We start from the raw sequence: 22,004 nt of genomic DNA, 5'->3' as shown, positions 1-22,004 counted from the left end.
AAGCATCTCAGCAGTATCTAAAATGCTTCAGTTACCTGATGACCGAGACATTCCAATTTTCAGTATTCACCCAAAGGAAGCAAATGAAATAAGTGTATATCCTGGCAAAGACACCCCTATGTATAAAATTCTCCATAGTAGTTTCATAAAAACTGGAGTCAGCTCAAATCTCTATCATCAAATGAATGAGTTAACAAAATAGATCTTATAAATCAATTATTAAAGAATAAAGTGTTGATGTATGCTACAGCATGGCTGAATCTCAAAATAGTCAGATGAGTTTTCATCCGCATCTGATGAGAGCAGCAAGAACCCCTTCCTGCTTAAAAACTGGATGTAAAGCAGAGAAAACCCAGAGAGTGGCAGAGGGAGGAATTACAAAAACATGAAGACTCTAGGGGTTAACAGAGCTGTCTAATAACTTAATTATTATGGTGGTTCCATACACACATACACACACACACACACACAGAGTGCCTATGTATTTCAAATTGTAGATTTTATATATCAATCTTTTAAACAAGGGAGGGAATTCACATTTTAGCTCCCACTTCAGGGACAGGGACTTTGACCATGGTTTCACCTACCTCTGCTCAGCTATGTCCAGGTCTACCAGTCACAGCTGCTTCCTACCAACCCCCACCCCCCAAATGTGGAGTTCATCACAGCTTGTCAATCACCTTGTAATTATTTGCTCACAAATTTTGTGCCTGCCGTATAGGTATTTGATGGATCATGAATGCATGAATAATCAGTGACCCAAGTGTTCAAAGCACACTTTGAACTGTCCAGAGAACAGGTAAACAACAAAGGATAGATTGGACTTCTCTCCATACTGTTTCCAAGGGCTGAGGCTAAACCATGTTCGGCTTTGCTAACTAACAAGTGCAGACCATGGCAAGGACTCTGACAAATAGTGAAATTCCATGTGCAAATACCAGTGGAGTAGGAGAAGTCTTTGGACCAGCACAAGGGAACTCAACCAATACAACAAGAGGTAATTAGGAAGGTAAACGTGTTTGCAAAGTATAAAGAAGTATTTGAAGAAGATGAGTGTCTAAGGTCAAGTGCAGGAAACTCGCACTTGTATATTTTAGCTAATGTGAACACAATTTAAAAGCATCCTTTCTAAAGTAAACAAGGAAACAATCACTAAAAATCTTTGCAATTGTGAGAATGATAATCTTAATCAAAAGTGTATACATTTCTGTATCTATATAAATAAATTTGGACTAGAGTTAAGTCTATGTAAGAAAATAAACACACACACACAAAACTAGTCTCTACGTTTCCAAATGTATGTCAACCTAATTGCTTCAGTTTATAAAATTTCTTTATGTGTATATCCTTATTTTTACATTTAATGACAGTTTATTCCTGACACCAATTTTAAAACCATCAGATGCTGCCAACATATACCAACAAAATAACACAGGCCTCCTGAAGTCTGTACCATAAACGATCACCATCAGATATGCTAAGCCTCTGCTTGTTGGCCTACATACCACAAAATAAAGGTGCCACACCAACATAATATTTTTAGTAAGAATTAAAAAAATATGTATAAAGCAATTTGTGTTTTGTTCCTCTTGAACATAAAAATCAAAAGCACACCATTTGTCTGATCTGCTCTAGCTACTAGGAAGAAGGTGTCACCCATTACCTACGGAACTGGGATTGGGCGGATGAGGCAGCAGTGATGACCGGAGCTGAGGAGAGGTGAGGACGTGGCTGAAAGGTTGCAGCTGGCAGGATTGTTTGGTGAAATGATGCCCAAATGCAGAAGAGCGGAGGGTTAATATTATCTTCAAGACTTGCAGCTCAGGGAAACAGAAGCTCGAGAAGACGCTGGCTGAGAAAGGAGCAATGTTAGAATGGAATTTATTGAGAAAAAAAAAAGTGTGAAAATAAGAATCAAAGCCATCAAATATCTCTACAAAATAGATATAATCATCTGTGACTTGTAGACAGGAAAGATGTGCTGAGAAACGCTGGGGGAGAGGGGAGGATTTTAACTGCATAAAAGGCTGAGCGAGGACAGCCGTGTCCATCTAGTGAGGGGAAGAGAAAGACCAGTGACGCGGGTTAGGAGCTTTGCGCCAAATCAGGACAGAACCTAACGACCGCCTCACAGCGCTTCTGCGCTATTTTATTCTTGAATTGATGTTTCCAAGGCTCATTCATTCTCATTCATGGTTTTTAATGCTGATCCAGTTTCTCAAAGCTACTCATCATCCAACAAAATGACTGAAACTGACTTTGTGTGAAGACCTAAGGATAAGTTAATTATTTGATGTAAATGTAAATGCAATGTAAATAAAATAACAAATGTTGAGTCTTTGTAATAAAAACACATCAATTTGAGTTAAAGCATTTCGGCAAACTATACATCGGTCACAGTAAGGCAGGAGAAACAAGGCGTATTGGACACTTTCCATGGAAATGAGACACTGGGGCTGTCGCTGCCGCCTGCAGGTCTCAAGAGCTCCGAGCACACTCAGCGCTACATTATTCAGTGCCAGATCTGTCTCTGTTCTTTTTGTTCTTCTGAGTTTTTCAGCTGTCTGTATCTCTGAGTTTACCACCTAAGACCTTTATAAATAGGGGACAGAAAAAACGATGTTGCCGCATTTGGCTAATTGTGATTGGTGTGTGGCGGGGGATAGGTGGATACTTATGACTGCCACCAACATTTTAAAGGTTATGGTGGAAATCATAGAAAATCAGGCCCGCAGCATTTTAACCAATGATTTGAAGCACAAGCTAGTGATTTGAACAATGGGTACTTATGACAAAAGTGAATTAAGATGCTATGTACTACTTGAAATACAAGTTAAGCACATTGTATAAATCATGAAGAAAGGATCACGATTTTTAGAAATCACAGATTCCCTTTAAGTTTAATATTTGCTAGGAAAAAAATATATTGGCCCTTCTACAATTGTAAACGAATCAAATATAAATATAACACAGTTAACTGCGCTCTCTGAGAACAGGTCTGAGATTTATTATTATTTTTTAGGATTTATTTTATTTATTTATGCACACAAGAGCTGGGGTGTGAGCCAGAGGTACAGGGGTGAGGAGATTCACCAGAGACAGAGTGGGGAGCAGAACAGTTGTATCTACTGAAATACACTGCTGAGGGGAGCAGTCGGGAGACAGCAGAGGTCTGCTGCACCCTGTGGGTCAGCTCCCTGTTCAGGAATAGAATCCATGCTATAGTGGCTGTGTGTAGCTTCATCGTGCTGAGACTTAGGCCCTGCGCCACCAGGGCGACCCGGATCTGAGAAACTTTACTTATCGCTCAGCCAGAGCAGGAGTGTCAGAAATCTTGGTCACAACCCAGACATATATTCTCTTTTCATCTGTCTTCCTGACCAACACACATACATTTCTTCCTACAATTTCCATATTTACACATGGGGAGAAACTCAGACAGCTATTCCCCCCTTCTCGACCAGGGCAAGGAACTGAACGTATTGGCCGAATATTTGTAAAAATGTTTCCTTCAAACGAAATGCAAACTCTTTATATGAGCCATCGTGTATATTTGTCATCAAAGATAACTAGAAAGCAACACATGATACCTAGTTTACTAAGGATTAAGTATGAGAAAGCATGGTTTTCCCAAATTACACCTAAAACGCCCTCAATTATCTCTGCTAGGGGATGGTTGGTTATTAATGTGACTATTAGAATAATACTGACAAAAGCCTGCTTTTACTTACTCAATACAGCACAGGTATTATTGGAATAACCCCCCTTTACCATCCCTCAGGTTTTCTATTCTGGACAGTTCATTTGTAGAGTCTTTAACATATTACAGTGAAACTATGTGGCATGGGAACTGTATGAGCCTGATCTCGGTGAGCCCCACGCACATGCCTGAGCTCGGGCAAGACTGAGGGTGACAGAGACACGACAAATTCAACAAATAGGATGTTTATTTTAAATACGCCACTTATTGCCACAGAGTAAATTAAGAAACACTGAAGTAACCTCGCTGTGCTAAATCCTGCCTATCTTAACATATTGTCTCAATATCACGTTCAAGTGAAGATGTTAGAAATAGTGCTTGCAATCTACATTTTTGATCTGTCTAAATAGCTGCTGGCTTCAGCAGAACATTAATGCAAATCTAATGTACCTGCTGGTATGATTAGCTGAATCAAATGATGGCATTTAAGTAACACCTAAATAATCTTAATTAGGATCTTCAACTCATCTTAGCACTTAGAACTCTACAGATGGATAGTCTTAATTATCAGCCTTTTGATTAGGATAACAGCCCTAATCAAGATGATGTGGGCCTGATAGACAGGGTATCAGTAAATTAATGACTGCTGTTAAGAGGAAGCTTACACAAAAAATAGAGCTCTTTTCTATGAGAGACAGGATGACGTTGTCTGTGCCACAGAATTAATAGTGTCAGGGAAAAAAAAAAAAATCAGAGCAAAGAATCCTGGACTGAAATGCATGTGATACCCAAGTACATCTGAGCCCTTAAAGTCAACGTGATTACATAAGTTTAGTGTTTGAATCAAACGGGCTTAATGTAGATTATTTTACAAATGTCTCTAAGTTCTGCTGGTGAATCCATAAACTTAATAAATCAGGTGTGCACAAATCAAACCATTAGAACTCCCTTTAGGATGATAGAAATTTGAAATAGTAATGCAAGAGGCTGGAAAATGTAAAAGATTTTTCCAGAAATAGTTTCTTTTCTGCATTTTAAACTTCCAAATTACCAACTGCCTGATTAATCAGGCATAAAGCAATACGAGCAAGCGTTTTCTTGTTCTTGGACATGGCTTTCTTGATGCCAAAGGTTTCCTCATATTTAATAAAGGAGATAATGAAGCAAGTGTTATATTTACATTCTTTTTATTTGACTGTGAATTGATGCAGAACTGATTAAGAAAGGATTTCCGTGTACTTTTTATTTTGCCATTGTCAATCATTTCAAAAGGAAAGTGACTAAACCACCTTAGCTTTTCCGAGGAATCATCAAAGCTCAGCTCCCAAATCCTCACCTTTGGTTCCCAACTAGGTTTCCCTGAAGTGTCTCCCCTTCCCCCTCCACGGCCTCCCCAGCCTTCCCTTTCTCCCTTTCTACACCTTCCTCCTCCTTCTTTTCTTCCCCCTCCTCCCCCTCCCCTCCATGCCTGCCACTTTCCTCTTCTGCTATTCTTCCACCATCTCCTCTACCCAACATGGATTCTAAACCGAGAGGACTGAGTCTTCAGGAGCAGGTTTGCCTCTCACCGAATCCACATCTAAGATTTGTTTCCGAATTCACTATTTGTAATTGGGGGCAGTTGGTGAAGGTCATATTAGCAGGTAGATGTATCACGTGGGTGAGTCCGTGGGCCGGCCAGAACCTCTCTTCCCTGAGGGGAGGGAGACCAGCACTCCTCACTGCTTGGCATTAGATGTGTTTAAAACCCTCTACATGGTGGGCAAGGTGCAAACGTGTTCGCAAAATATATCAAAGGATGAGTGTTTCCGGGAAGAGCATCAACTACTTTTTGCTCAAACCACCAAAACCTTTGAGCGATAAAGTGACACAGGCGATGATTATGCACAGCTCTCGCCCTTCCATGCTTTCAGAAACAGCAAGAGATTTCTCCAAGCAAAAACACACCTCACTGGCAAGGGTGTCTGCTAATTTATTCCAGCGCTTTGAAAGGAGACCTGTGCAAACTCCCTTGTGACTGTGTGTTACTGCATGCTCTGGCGGAGCCCCCTGTGCTGGTCAAGTTCTCAGTCTCATTAACTAGCCCCTCAGTGTGTTCGTGATTCTTCCCTGGGTCCATTTCCCACAATAAAACTCAGCTTTGAAATGCACTCGTAATAGTCAACATTTATTTGTGTATAAATTAGCATCTTCAAGCACGATTCCTTCCAAAGGTCTTTTAGCCTGGTACTCAGATGCCTTGCAGATGCGACTGCCCTGAGGGCCCTTCTGCCGATTTTAGACAAGACACATCTGCATCTCTATGATTGTCTTCCTTCTTACATTAGGTGCCCAAGCTCAGAACTTCACAGCGATCATTGCTGCCTTCTTACTGTCTGTTTGAACTCCATTACCAAGGGCTCTCAATTGCTCCCTACAAATGCTTCTTGTGCCTGTTTCTCCTTTGCTATTCCCAGTGAGAACTGCTCATCTGCAGCCTCTTTCAAGTCTTGTTCATCTCAACGCTAATGGACTTTCCCACAACCTCTCCTTCCCTTCAGCATTCAAGTTCAACTCTTCCAAGTTGAGTCAACTACTCCTTAGAGAGCAGAATGGAAGCTCTTTACCACTGGAACAAAGAAAGAGCAAACACAATATTGGCTGAGTGTACTCCAACTCCATCTGGAAATACTCATCCATCACTATCCATTTCACTGTTATGCAAGTTTTTTCGCACTTTCCCATTCCTGCATTTTCTAGCTCTTCTTTTTCTCTGTTTCTCAGTCATCTTTACTTCTGGAATGCTCGCCAAGACTTGTCACTGCAATATCCACCATGCTGATTACCTGGCCGTGGGCTCCACTCCACAATCTGCAGGACATCCATGGGTTTCTGTGTGTTTCCTACCATCTGTTTTAGCTCTTGGATTTCATTTGGTCTGGCTGAATTTGTTTACAGGGTTTTCTCATTTCTGCCTATTGTCACTCTTTCGCTCAGAGGCAAAATCATGCCCTGATTAGCTTTTGAATCAATTTCTTTTGTAATACAAACATTCAGAATCATTTTTAAAATGCAGAAAAGTTATAATAGTCTGTATTGCTCTTCCATAGCTTGCGCTCACTCCCCTATTACTAACATCTGCATTGATAGGGCACAACACGAGCATCATGGGAGACTGGCAGGGACGGGCCGTTTACTCCGCTGCCTGGGTTCTGATGGTCCTTTCATCATTGCATCACTGGAAGCGAAACCCAGCCATGACATTTATGTAAAAACATTTAGTCCTAATTTTGGCAATTGACATATTCCTTCACCATTTGAATTTATTTTCTACTCATGAATGATCTGAACACAAAATGATAAGTTACTGATGTTCATCCCTGACTACATAAATCAAAGGAAACATATTATTATTAACTTAAATTATGTCTGGTATAATATAGAATACACTTCCAGCAAAGGATGAATTCCAGCTTTGTGTAGGCTTAGCAGGATGGCAGCATTTTATTCTAGACTTCCATTTCCTTGGCCTTCCATTTTTTTTTTTATAGCTACTCATAGAGTTTTATTAGACAAATTAATTGTGTAAAGCATTAATCATAATATCCAACATATAGTATTTGATCAATACTGTTTTTTGACTTACATGTCTATAAAATTTTGTACTGTTTAAACTCACTTGATAATTTATACATTCCCCATTCATATGTGAGTATTTTTTATAACAGCTGGCCTTCCATTTTTTTAATATTTTATTTATTAATGCATACAGAATAGGAGTTCAGAGCAGAGGTGTGGAGGGTGAGAGGATTCACCAGAGGAAAAGTGGGCAGCACAACAGGGAGATCCACTGAAACCCACCGCTGAGGGGAGCAGCAGGCGGGTCAGGCGAGGTCTGTCATGCCGTGTGGGTCACTGTCCTGCTGGGGATCAAACTGGCCCTGAGGCGGCTGCAGCAAGCTTCACAGCACTGTGCCACCAGGGAGGGCCCTCCTTGACGGTCTTCACCATAATCTAGAATCCATCATATACCCAGTCAGTGGTAGGAAAGTAAAGGCTTATGTAGCCCACAGATTTGCAATTGTGACCTGGGCCCAGCCCCAAATAGTCACCATTTAGGTAATTTGCAGTGTTTTTCTACTCTATGAAGGGAAGGGTACCTGTCCACGCCTGGAATTACCAGACCAAGGAACTGACACAATTGCATAAAGGTGGGGGAAGGTGAGCTTTACAGTAGCCATGGGTAGCCTGGGATGAGTGCGACGCTGACACTGTACATGACATAACAGAAGGAGTAGCGACGGGTACATGAAAATTTAGATGAGGGTAAGATGCTAGGCGTGCTCCTCCAGTTACTCTCAGAGGAAGTTGTTGGATTCTGAAGAAAAAGCACAGATGAGACAATGCCCCCCCCAAGTTCATTTGCTTTTGTTTATTTCTATCACTAAAAACAGCATTTCCTTTCTTCTAAATTCCAAAGCCATTTGTTTATCTTTCCCTTAAATTGTGCAGTCCCTGTGCTTGGCGTGATCCCATTGGTTTGCCACCCAGTAGAGTATGAACGGTGCGCCCTTTCCTCTTTCCCACCACAGTACCTCATATATAGCTCAAGTATAACAGTAACTCCATTTTTAAAGGAAAAAAAAGGAACACATAAGCACTACAGTGTAAATACAAAATATATTTATTTTTTGTTGTTATACATATTTATTTATTATGTACACAAGAGCTGAGGTATAGACCAGCAATGAAGGGGATGAGAGGATTTGCCAGAGACAGAGTGGGAGCCAGAATAGCCAGATTTACAGAAAGCCACTGCTGAGGGGAGCAGTGGGAAGACAGGAAAGGTCTATTCCGCCATGTGGTTCACCCCCCTGGCTGGGGATCGAACCCGTGCTGCAGTGGCTGTGGATGGCTTCAAAGTGCTGAGATTTAACCTCTTGAGCCACTAGGATGGCGCACTCTTAAACTTTTGATAAAGCAGTCTATTAAGAGACTTCTTGCAAAAGCTCTGTGAGGCAATTCTGATCATTATACTAGACTTAAGATCCTTCAAACATTTTTACTTTTAGCATGAAAAAAAAATAAAGATTAATCAGTGGTGTTAGGAATGTAGAATATCTGAAAAAAAATTATATATTTTTTTCTTATCCCATGTCAGACATCAAAAGAATTCCCCAAAAGTGCAAGATATAATGAAAAGTTCATACAGAAAAATACTTAAGACACAGAAGAATTATATGTTACAGTTTTAACTGTATATCATTTTTTTCTAGCAAAAGTCATAATCAAAGTTAAAAGGACAAAAATTTAAAAAAGAAATTTAATATATTAAAATAAATTGACACACCACTATATCTCTATGAAAAAAAATTTCACAAAGAAACATTAAAAAGACAATTAATAGGGTTGAAGCACAGCACTGAGAAACTGAAGCCACTTCCGCATGAGTTCGATCCCCGCCTGCCCTGGAGGTGACCACATGGCGCGGCAGACCTGTCCTGACCCGCCTGCTGCTCCCCTCAGCAGTGTACTTCGTCGATCTGCCTGTTCTGTTCCCCACTCTGTCTCTGGTGAAGCCTCTCACCCTCCGCATCACTGGCCTGTACCCCAGTTCTATATGAATAAATAAATAAATCTTAAAAAAAAAAAGACAATGAATAGCTTATATATAGGGCATCAAAGGATAGGAGCGTTGCCCCCAAAGAAAAGAAAAAGTAATGTCAGAAAAGTGATATGAAGACTTACTAATGGCATTAATATTTCAAGTATTTTTTTTTCCAAAAACCCTATTTGCCGCTCAGATGAACATGAAACTATGTCACTGAAAGTGTGTGCGCTGCAGCGAGTCTGGAATGATCAGGTTGAGTCAAGGAGCCACGTGATATCCGGGAGGTCACAGCCATTCACACGTGGGGAAGCGCTCGCCGGGGAATGAACCCGCGCGGATAACTGCACCACAGGGCCACGCTCCAGAGCTCGCTCTGCAAGGTGCCCGCGCTGGCGCCTCGGAATAGCCCCGCGGCGCGCAGTAGCGGCTGCTGCCACCCGCGCAGGGCGAGGGCGGCTGAGCCCGGCACATCCCAAACTGAGCTTATGGCGAGTAAACGCGCAGCTCGTGGGCGAGTCACACCTGTATTGATGAGAGGGCTGAACGCGAGATGTGAGCTCCAGAATGAACATGTCACGGAAGTAATTTGTCCGATCTCTGGCATCACGCATGTCCATGCATACTACGATGCTGGCATTCACAGATGTAAACATTCATTGAAAAGCCCTCACCCTTTGCATGAAAGTGCGATCTTGCACGCACAGTTTTGTTTTGCTTTGTTTTGTTTTTTACTTCTGAAGTATTGAAAAATGCCAGTTACTTTCCTATAAACCCTTTCCAAGACAAGATCATAAAGAGCATATAAAAGTCAGCACGGGGTAAATAAAATGCTTGGCACAAGGCCCAAACTTGTGGCATCCTGTCGAAGTTATTATTTTCTGCAAATATATTTATGATCCTTTGTTCTAGCTGTGTCTAATGAATCCTAAGTATAGACGACACCGAAAATAAAATCCAGGTCATGAACTTGAGAATATAATGGATCATTATTCTAGTAGCAAAAATAAAAAAAAGCAGAAGTCACGTGGCCAAACTCTAAGAAGACCCCACCTTTGCCCAACAAACAGGGGAGGAAGGCGGGGCCGCAGCTGCACCCAGAAGTCAGAGCCCCGCAGGGGCCGCCCCGCCTCCCTCCACGGCTCAGGCGGGCACGAGGCGGAGGGGATCTGTTTGGCCTGTTCCAGGCAGTATTTTAAGAGCTTGCATATATGTGTTATGTGTGTGTGTGTGTGTGTGTGTGTGTGTGTATGTGTATACACATAAATATAAATGTGTATTATATATACATAAATATAAATGTATACATATACATATATGTATATACACACATATATGTATGTATGCATGTATGTATGTTAGTTGTATATCTATGTATGTGTATACACCCACATACATTTCATGAGATTGTCATAAGTCTTGGAGTTAAATAATGCAGCTATCCCAGGAGCACATATTTTTAGTAAGTTTGGGTTTTTATTGTCTCTAGCAGACAGCGGTGCTTGGGGCAGAGTCTGGATCTTCACAAAAATAGCAGCTCTGTCAACACAACATGTGAAAGGTTTTGTTCTGAGGAAAAAAACAAAACCAAAAAAAAAAGCACAAAATAAAAAGTTTTTAAAAAGTTAAAATTATTCTTTTCAGCCCACAGTTAGAAATTGAAAAGATCAGTTCTTTGTCCCTGGCTTCCTCTCAGGGGCAGGCGGTCACCAAGACCCGGGCTTAGGGGGCCCTGGTCCCTTGAGACTCGTGGCTGTGTTCTGGATGACCATGTGGGGCCAGGGGCACCCCTCCAGCTTCCCAGAGCCCCTAAGAGCACTGTGTCCCTAAGGAGCTATTTCCCGAGTGGATTTGCTCTTCCTGACACCCGCCAGAGTTGGGGACCACTCCTGGGACAGAACCAAGAGCTGGCCACTCTCAAGGACAGTCCTTTGGGGAAGGGCCTTGAATCTATGTGTCTTTAAAAAATAAAAAAAAAAGTACTTATGCATGTGAAAACTGGGGTGCAGGCCAGAGGTGCTGAGAGGGAGAGGATTCACCAGAGACAGTGTGTGGAGCAGAACAGGCCGATCTACTGAAATCCAGTGCTGAGGGGAGCAATGGGGGACAGGAGGGGTCTGCTGCGCCCTGTGGAACATTCCCTGGCTGGGGATCGAGCTCAGGCTACAGTGGCTGCCAACAGCTTCATAGCACTGAGACATAACCCCTCCGCCACCAGAGAGGCCCCCACCCACCCATCCACACTGGGGTTTTGGTGAATAAACTCCTAACGGCAAGCGTTTTTAGGCCTGAAGTGACAGAATCACTGACTTTGTCTGGTTAAGTCTGACTTGGCCTGATTCAGGCTTCTACTCAGTAGATGCTCAAACCCAGAGCAAACAGGAGAAGGCTTGAAGCAGGAAAGCAGAAACATGAAGCAGGAAACCTGAATATTACAAAGACAGAGTAGCGATTCAACATTCAACAATTCCAAAATACAAAGTATGGAGGAAACATTGAGGTTTTTTTGAGTTTTTTTTTTTTTTTAATATAACTGGGGCAATAAGACTGATTTTTATGAAAATATAATATGGAATATTTGGTGTTGTTATTTTAATGAAAAAAATGTCCAGTTTAATTATGAATTTTAGCTAAATATTGGTAATATAACTCACAAAAGCCAACGCTCTTTAAAGTCCTCAATCGATTTGTAATGAGAAGAATGAAGAACTTGGAAAGGGCACTTGTTTCTACTGCAAATTACGGAGCAGGAGACAAAGATCTACTGTTTCATATTTGTACAGCATGTGTGTGTCAGTTGTTTTAAATATACATGCAAGTAGAATAGTGTAGGTTGTTTTAAAATGTCATTTAGAAGACTTTGGGGGGGTGAATAAATGTTAGAATACTTGATTCCCTTCCTGCGCTTGATGCCAGCCTTCCAGGAAACTGAAGAAACCAGACTTCCTTCTAGTTACTCCTGAATAAAGAGGCAAAGTGCTTTGTGCATTAAGCTGTAAGTATTAAGCCCTTTGACATAACCCCTCACCTCCAGGGAAGCCCCCACCCTGGTGCGGAGGGGGCTCTTTCAGTAGTCTCATTAGAATTTCTCATGAAGACATCCTAAATAACTGATTTCTCCTTGTTGACATCTTTGTCAAGCAAGACACCCCTTTAAGAAAATGTGAATTTCTATGGTGTATGACACGAATGTTGTTTTCTTCACCTGTAAATATTTTGTGGGTGTTTTTCCCCAAACACAACTATAATAACCCTACATAGGAGTGAGATTTTAGACTTCTTGATCCCTCTCTGTAGCATTTAGTTTCTTTTGTTTAGATGAGGCACTTACCAAAATGCAATATTCGATTCTGCAGAAGACAAGACCTGTGTCGCCAGCTACTGTACCTGCAGACTTCCCGGACCTTTGGTGCTTTAATTCAGTGTAAAATCCCCCGAGCATTTCTCTTTTGGTTTAAAGTAGCTGTTTCTATAAGATTGTAAACTTCTTGAACAATATTTAACAGACATTTTTTAAAAGTCAAAGTTATGATGACAAAACATAACCTCTGCTGTATTGTCTGCGAGGTGTTGCTGGTTTCAGATCTCACAATTCCATATTTCCACTCCTGGTCAGGTACAGCAGCCTAGGTGTGTGTTAATGTTTATGCACCCCAGCTGGTAGACTGTAAAAAGATCACACCCCAGCAATGTGAGTGTCGGTGCTCCAGCTATTTTTAACATGATCTCCTGAGGTGACTGAATAGCTGGTAGTGTGGATGCCAAAATGAATTACATCGTGTTTAAAATCCAGGAGCGCAGGACTATGCTGAACAGGGTTTCTGGGTCTAAGTGAGTCTCTTGTAAACTCAAGATAGAATCTGGCTGCAGTTGTCAGGTTATGAGTCATGTTGCTAGAATATTCTATGGCTGCGTCTCTGAACTTACCTTGAAAGGTGCTCTCCTGACACGGAAGGGGCCATGAGCTGGAGCCTCACTCGCTAACAGTGGAGGTGAAGTTCGGGTTACCCACCTCTGGGCTAGTAAGCACTAATGTTTGGCAGGATTTTCTCTGTAATAAGCTTTGTTATTCACTGCGGGGGTACGTCTGTGACCTAGACACTGTTACTGATGCCTCACAACAAGAGGAGTCTGATTTTCAATGACCAGCTAATTGAGGTCAGTTAGTAACAATTTTTTATTTCATTCCATATTGAATTCACGGCTGTTTATGAACAGAAAGGGACATGGAAATGTCAGGGAACAGAAGGAAAACTCTATTTAGGAAAACACTGAGGGAAAAAATAAAGTAATGCAAAATGATAGATGATGATCTATAGGTCCATCTACTGTATTTCTGGAAATTTACATTAACAAAAGTGCTTTTGATATACCATTTCATCTCACTTATTTGGTTAACTTATTTTTTGTAAATACAGGATAAATTTGTTTTTATTGTAATGCCCCACAGATGATAACATCATTCTCTGTGAACATGTTGTTCAATTGCACTGGGCAATCAAATCACCTTTATATAGATATGCATTTACAAGTAGTCTTGATTTACATTATAATCTGCACATGCATTCCTGTGAGGATGAGTTAATTCAGAAGTACATAGGCCAAATCACAGCTCTTTAAGTACTATCGTAGAAATAATGTCTACTAACTTTACATCATATTTAAGCTGAAAAATAATTTCCTTAGAAAGGTAGTGAATTGTTAGTTCAGTAATTATACATTTATAGTCTGTGAAATTAGTAATTAAATGGTAACTAAAATGTACTTACATGTTTACACGCCATAAAATTACAGTATTTTTACCATACAGTAATTAATTTATATTTAACATACACTTGTGTACGCTTGATTAAATGTCAATTAGGTGTCTGTGAAAAATTAACCATTACCAATTTATGGAAATACTGTGATAAAGCTAACCATTTGGTTTCTTTTAAACTTTTATGTTGATTTAAATGTCATCCTACAGTTTTTTCAATTGCTCTGCATGACTTTTTAAATATATAAAAACATTGAGCTAACTCATTGCATAATTCAGGGAAAAAAAACACATTAGTTTGAGTCTATATAAAGTGAAAAAAAATCCTCACTAATGTGATAGTTTTGCTCATGTAATCAATATGGACATTTTAAGAGAAAATATTATTTCCACTTATCAGTATCTTTTCATCCTCATACTTTCAACTATATTTTCTGATATCTTAATAAGCAATGCTTAGCTATGTAGAAATTTATCTTAAATATCTTTTGCACAAAGCTTACATTAAAAGCACTTTCTTAAAAGTTGTTAATTTTTTTTAATTTATTTATGCATACAAGAACTGGGGTACAGGTCAGAGGTGGGGGGAGAGCGAGTGGATTCGCCAGAGTCAGAGTGGGGAGCAGAACAGGCAGATTGGCTGAAAGCCACTGCTGAGGGGAGCAGCGGGGAGACAGGAAAGGTCTGCTGCACCATGGGGGTCACTCCCTGGCAGGGGATCGAACTCCTGCTGCAGTAGCTGCGAACAGCTTCACAGTGCTGCGCTTTAACCCCTGGCACCAGCAGGGAGGCCCCAAACTTGTTAATGTTTTATCACTAGTTGTATAATATGCATAATTCCGAAAAGCGAGTATCGTTTACAGATATGTAATGAAAATCGCGGGCACATATTTTGGATGTTTAATGATACAAACATTTCTAAGCCACTGTATGTCTGTGTAAAACATAAAGACCCATAAATGCAGGTCAAAGACGTGGGGGAAATTTTGATGGCATTTTGATTGTAAAATTGCTTCTCATTTGGCTCAGTACTAATTGGTCTCTAGTTAAGATTTGCCCATTAAAAACGACATGCTTCTTCATAGTAGGTTACAGCTATCAATTAACTACAACAACGGTATTTTCATAGCATGAAGTCAGCATCCCAGATGTTTAGGGAAATCATTCCTATCAAAAAGGAAAGCAGAATTCTGAGGCTTTGGGGGACAGACTCGGGCACACAGGTGCAAACCCACAGAGGTCTGCAGGGAGTTTTGCAAGCACTGACCCCGGACTTGACCTCCCCTCCTTCCATCTGTGAGCGGTGAGGCAGCCAGGTGGGACACTTCCCTTTTCAGGAAAGCCTCGCTTGACAGTGACACAGTCTCGAGTGTCTCCAGTGGTTCAGTTGAACGATGATGAGACTCTGTATCAATTAAAGGATATTACACGATCAGCGTGTATGGCCCCACCTGTCTCATATTTTAATCATCCCAAGATGCTGCCCATACTCATGACAATGAGTAAAACGTGGTCAGAAAATCTAATGTGTCACAGAGACAGACAGGCGCCAAGGTGCTTCCTGAGCTTAACTGTCATAGGCCGAGTCCTCGGAGGCCCGTCTGTCGCTATTTACACACACGCCCAGCACACCCGCGTGGCTGATACACAGACACAGTCAAGTGGCTCGGTCTGCGCCTGAGGGCTGTGTCCACACAGGGACAGTGCACATCCCTGTGGCTGTCGCGAAGCCCGTCGCCGCCCACTGATTCCTCCGCCTGCACAGGGGCCGTGAGCGCCCAGGACCATGGGACAAGCCCCGGGGCGCCTTGTGCTCAGCTCGCATACCCGCCTTCTGGTGCCGTAATAAGAGGAAAACGTTCCGACGTGGAGTGACACACAACTGTGACGTCAAGGACGGTGATGAGGAGTAACTGTGATGCCAGGGGTGGTGATGAAGAATAACTGGGAACTGTGGCTGTGCCGTTGGCAGAGGGAGATTCTGGCTCCCTGCAACACCCAGTGAGGGTGGAGGAGGGCCGGCAGGAAGGGAAGGAGGAGGGAGGAGGAGGGAGGAGGGAGAAGGGATGAGAGGAAAGAGGAGGAGGAGGACAAGAGAGGAGGAGGGAGGAGGGAGGAAGGGGATGGGGAGGAAGACAGGGAAGATGGAGGGGAAGGGGGAGGGGGGAGGAGGGAGGGGGAGGAGAGAGGGGGAGAGGAGGGAGGGGGAGGGAGTGGGAGAGAAGGGAGGAGGAACAATGAACAGAGAAATGTGAGGAAGCTCTACCAGCTTTGTTGCAGGGTAGCCCAGAGTGAACTGGGCTGCTTGTGGGGCCTCACCAGCTCGTTTAAAATGTAATTTTTTGCAGACACACACAAAAAGGTCATGGTTTTATTTACAACCCAGAGAAAGAGAGAGGGGTACAAAGTAGTAGCTGGAATATCTTACCCACTGGGCTGACTCAGAGCTCTGGTAACAAGCTAGGGCGAGGCCCCGTCACAAGGTCTGAAAGCCGTTGCTCCACAGAGAGCTGTTATCTCTCCAGAGCCACAGTTGGAAAACTGCTATTTACCCCCCAAAGTCCCAGATGCTGCTCAGCTCCGCCCTGGGGTCCTGCAGTCTCTCCCTGGTGCTGGTGGGAGTTGTAGTTTCCAGTCCCTGGCGCAGGGGCGGAGTCCACAAGACTCTGCAGAGTTCCTTCAGCACGTCCTTCCCCTTAACAGCTTCTTGGCCTTGGCTTCTTACCAGGAACTTGGGGGACATGGAAGAGGACACTTGGGAGAGACAGAGACGGAGGTGAGAGGCCCACGGGGAGCTGACAATGGCAGCTTTTATCTTGTTTTTTGAATTTGCTCCTGTGTCCCAGACTGGCCTGGCCACTTCTGCCCCTTTCTTCAGGTCCCACCAAGAGAGGCCTTAGACTGTGGTGGGCCTTTGGGCCTCAGTGACCCCGCTTTGGGCCAACCGTGTTGGTGGGGCACTTGCCACAAAGGGATGGGTGACTTTGGGGGGCTCCTAGGGAAACTGCTTTAACTAGATTCTTTCTTTTCTCTCTATTGCACACCGACAAGTTTAAGGTTCTACTAATTGAAGGATTTATGCACTAGAGTATGCTTGTCTTTGTGTGGCTGATGGCAGAACTATTTAAAGCAGGCAGATTTCTGAGATGCTCTTCACCCCACCGTATAACAAAATCTCAACTGATTCTTCTTATTTTACCAAATTTGCCAATTCCTTACTAAGGCACACAGTCACAGAAAATACTTGCTAATCCTTACTAATTAAATTATTTGTAATACCTGGAAGCATTATTTTTTTTTCTTTCCCGTCACGAATAATTTTCCAGAATGTTGATAAATTATCTTCAATTAATTTCCACTGTTGATTTATTCTCAGCCTTTCACCAAATATACCGATCCTGGAGTATATGTAAATACGCACATCATAAAGACTCTGCCTCTCATCACTCTATAGAGATAAAATATATCAACACATCAGACTCAAAATATGAATGCTCTTGTCAAGAAATTAAAACCCTTATGGTCTGTGGTGGGGCATAAAATATTTTAGATATGTACTTACTACACAGGAAGACATCCTTTGTTTTCTGTTGAAAATGTGATGTTGAAGAAATTTAATATAATTTCCTACAAAGCTTAATGTCATTACAGTGCTTGCTTAAATAGCATATAAGTCTATTAGCTATCTATCTATCTACCAACATATCTATCTATATTTATATCTATTCACTTTTCCAAATATGTTCACAAGCACTTTATAGAGAAAAAAACCTATGAGTAGATATGTGTGATCTCTTTATATTCATTTATTTTAAGATGTTAAGTTTATATTGGTAGTTATTCAATTGCTCTTAATATAGCTTCCTATATTTTCATTGATGAAATATCCTCTCAGAAAACTCACAGATTCAGAAATACAACAAAAATGTTGAGAAAATCAAGACACTGCCAGACATTGTGTTATAGCAGAAACACATTGACAAGTTAGCAGCAGCTTCTGGAAAGATGATGCTTTTTCAGAAGGGAGGCAGGTAACTTGTTCTGCATCTCGATTCCAGGGAACAAAGCTTGTCATCCTCACCAAGGACATGCAGGTATATCTAAGACAGGTCCACCGTCTTCTCATTGCCATCCTCTTCAAGCATGTCTTCTATAATTAGTAAAAGCTGTACATGAAAAATAAATGACAGAGATGAAAATGATTCATGATAAGGACTTAGAGAAACCTAGAAAACCACTGAACTAGGTGGGAGCAGAGATAGATCCTCTGGTGTAGTGGTTCTAAACATTGTCTTTTAATATTTTCATAGATCAACGACTATGGCATTTTCCCATTGCCACATGAAATTCTTCGAAGTCATGGGAACAGAAAATGCTACCATGATGAGTGCCCTATTTCTATCAATCCTAAAGCAATAACTATAGTCTGAATTCTCAGAGACATCATCCATAACCGTCTATTTCCCACTTACACAGGATTGCAATCTGGCCAAGATTTCTCTCCAGGACAGCTGTCTCCAATGTGTGGCTCAGCAATCCACATACATTGTTCTCAACATTCATCATATTTTATTGACTAGATAAATCCCACTCTGAAAATAAGGATAAGTATAGGCCTACCTTAAGAGGAAAGAAGAGGCCAGTATTAATAAAAACTATGATAGTGCTAAGTATGTGCTATATCTGTTATAAATTTGGGCTAGAGCTGTTCCAGTTCAATTTCCAAATGAGTTACTTTAACTTGCAGGTATTAGCTAGAAAACACTTGTTTGGGAAGTCTCCATACATTCCAGCATGGTGAAGTGTTTTTTATTTGTATTTCCTACATAAAATAATGGAAATAATATTTGAAAGAGGCAAAGTAAACATCTTGAGGACACCAGCCATATATCCATAGCTCAGAGAGAAACTGTCAATGAAAGTGGGAAGATAAGGATGAACTTAAAGAGCTAATAAAAGACCCGGTGGGGTGGGGGTGGGTGGGCAGGGAACACTATCAAGAATAAGCTAACGCACTAAAAGCACAACTAAATATGATAACATGTAATGAAAGAAAAAAGTTGGAGCTGAAACAAAATAAACAAAGACAAGGGATAGTGAAATATTAATTTTTACAGGAAACCAAAACATGAAATCCAACTACATCCCTACTGCCTTGGACAAGCAAATTGAATTGATGTAAGAGGAAATGCACTGAACATGAAATCCCCCATGGGGAAGAGAGTAGAGAGGAAAGGTGATCCATGGAGTTCAGCTGCCGCCATAGTTCAGTAGACATTGGGTTCCAGTCTGTCGTGTCAAGGCGCCATCTTGGAGAAGGCTGCCACATGCTGTCTGATGGGAGACAGGAGTCTGCCCAGCTCTACCAGGTACAGATTTGGAGACAGATGCATAATTAAAATTCACATCATACAATTTTGAATTGGTCTGTCACACAGCAATAGATGATGGCAATTTTGGCATTGCATATTATACAGTGACTTCTGTGACATCGATTGTCCTTCAGTGGATGTGCATTTCCTGGGAATCAGCACCTGGGCCTGGAATAATGGGCTGTGTTTTGGGGGCTGTGTAGTGCATCTGTCTGCTAACTTTGTAATAGAAACCTAGTTGGTTATACAGATTGTGAGGTGACTTGTATAGTTCATAATTCAGTAATTTTATTTTTAAGCAAGCTGAACTCAATAATGAATGGAAAACTTTAAGCAAAATAAGTGAAAATGAAGATGCCTAAGACACAGGAGAGGAAGGGGCAAACATTTTGGGGATGGTTAAGTATATCAGAAACTACACTCAGGTACTTATATTACACTGCATAGTTCATTAATCACTCCATTTTTCTGTAATTTTGATTTATGAATATCAATGTCTATTTATAAAAATATACTACAATGAAAGTATGATAACTGAAGTAAAATAATACAAAGATTTTCCCATGAGAAATATTTTGACATTTTTAAAGGAAAAAAAAAACATGAAAAATTATACAACTTAAAAAATAAGCTAAAAAAAATTGTGAATTACCTGATGATTTTACACACATTTGACAGTTACACTAGGTAAAGTAATAATATGATTATCTTAAAAGTCAGAACTCTGTCAAAATCAAGTTCCAGGGGAAATTATTGCATTTAATGGGAAATTCATCGGCTCATATTTTCATATTGCTGAGCAATTTCTAAGATATCTTGCATGCAATAGCATCCAAGGATTTTAAACTGTTTTAATGGATATCATTTATCTCATTGAATCTCAAAAATTAAATCAGGCACAGTCCCATATTTTACTTGACATGAAAAAAATTTTAGGAAATCAGATGTTTGATCACCTATCATTGTTTTCAAGCATACCCCCCTTTCCCCAGGTTTTAATTTTGGTTCAACTATACATATAAACATTTTCAGAATAAGTATTTTTTAAATTGTAGGAACTCTTTAATTTGTCAGTTGTTAGTACTTCTTTCCTGAAGAAGAAAGAAATGGAGCAGAATCTGTTTCACGTAAATTGTCAGCCACTCACACGAGGCCAGTCCATTGAACTTAAGCTCCAGCTTAGCGCACCATTTCCTCCGAGGCACTGCTCCCCACGTACTTAACCAAGACTAAGGACGCCAGGACATGCACGTTGGTGGGTCCTGACGCTTGGTACTTTATATCAAGCATCCACATGGTGTTAGGTTAAGCAAAGCAATTTTTCCTAAGTTTGCTAAAGAAACAGGACCGAGACAGTTTTTTTTCCCCCAAAGGCATTTTCACCATTATTTCTAAGAATAATGAGACGCAGCTTAGTATTATACCCAAGCAAACCAATTTGCTTAACATTATTTCAAACTTTGTCTTACAACAAATTAAGGTCACAATTGCATAAAATATTAGAGTCAGTCGGAAGGGGCCTTAGGGAGCACTTAATTAAATTGCTGATTTCACTAATGAGCAGATTGAGAGACTTTAAGGAGACTTGCCCAAAGTTACTGAGCAGTCATGGTCCAGGTCACCCATAACCCACTTTCCACTCTGCTCTCCAGGGTGATTGTAGAATGTACCCCCTGGCCAGGGGACACCTCATCATAAAAATAGTGAGAGAAGTCAAATATATAGACTGGATTACAGAACTACAATTTCTATCACTTCCTGAAGAAAATGTCCAGACACCTCTTGTCTCTCCACACAGCATTTGCAAGTGTACAATTACATGCTTTTGCAAATTCTTTGCAAGAATTTATATGTGAACCTTTTCATGATTGTCCTTACCTACAGCATTTCACACACCAACATCTACACATTTTAAGTTAAAAGGAGCAGACAACATGTGGGCCCATGTCCAGGGAGCACTTCAGCCAAGAAATGCACCACACTGCTTGCTCTGCCCTAACCCCATCTTCTGCTCCCCACGTACTTAACGTCTGTCTTGAACGTCCCTCTTCATTTTCCGTGTTTGAGTAAATAATTTTCATGGCTATGATATCGACTTTTAGCTTTATTGGCTGGAAAGCTTTTTAACATGGACTGAAGTCCTATGAAGTCGTTTGCTCCATCAGAGAATGTCTCCTTTCTTTGACCTCAGATGTCTGTGATGGCACAGGGAGATAGACCGACCACTTTTGCTGCTGTAAAAGAGTCCAGTTTAAACTGTGCTTTCCACCACACATTCTATCTTAATTAAGCTGCATGTATATAAAAGGAGGTTACTGAACCCAGGTGAATACATTCTATTAAACAGCTGTGTTAGGAGAGTAATATATTCTTGGTCCAGCGGCAAATATGTTCAACCCATAAGTTTGGGAATAAAATACAGCAAGCGATTTGCCTGTTTCTTCATGAAGTAATGCTCTCTGAAATTGCTTTCACGTGGCTCCGAAAGCAATTACATGGACATTTCTTCCTGTCACTGTGCATGTAAGTGCTGGGGTGTTTGTGTGAAAGCCAGAGTGTTTACTTAGGCAGATATGATATATATAT

This window comes from Condylura cristata, unplaced genomic scaffold, assembly GCF_000260355.1.
Source record: "Condylura cristata isolate star-nosed mole 26May11 unplaced genomic scaffold, ConCri1.0 scaffold00010, whole genome shotgun sequence".
NCBI classification, from domain to species: Eukaryota; Metazoa; Chordata; class Mammalia; order Eulipotyphla; family Talpidae; genus Condylura; species Condylura cristata.
The sequence above is the reverse complement of the archived record's forward strand: the minus strand, read 5'-3'. Positions refer to the sequence as shown.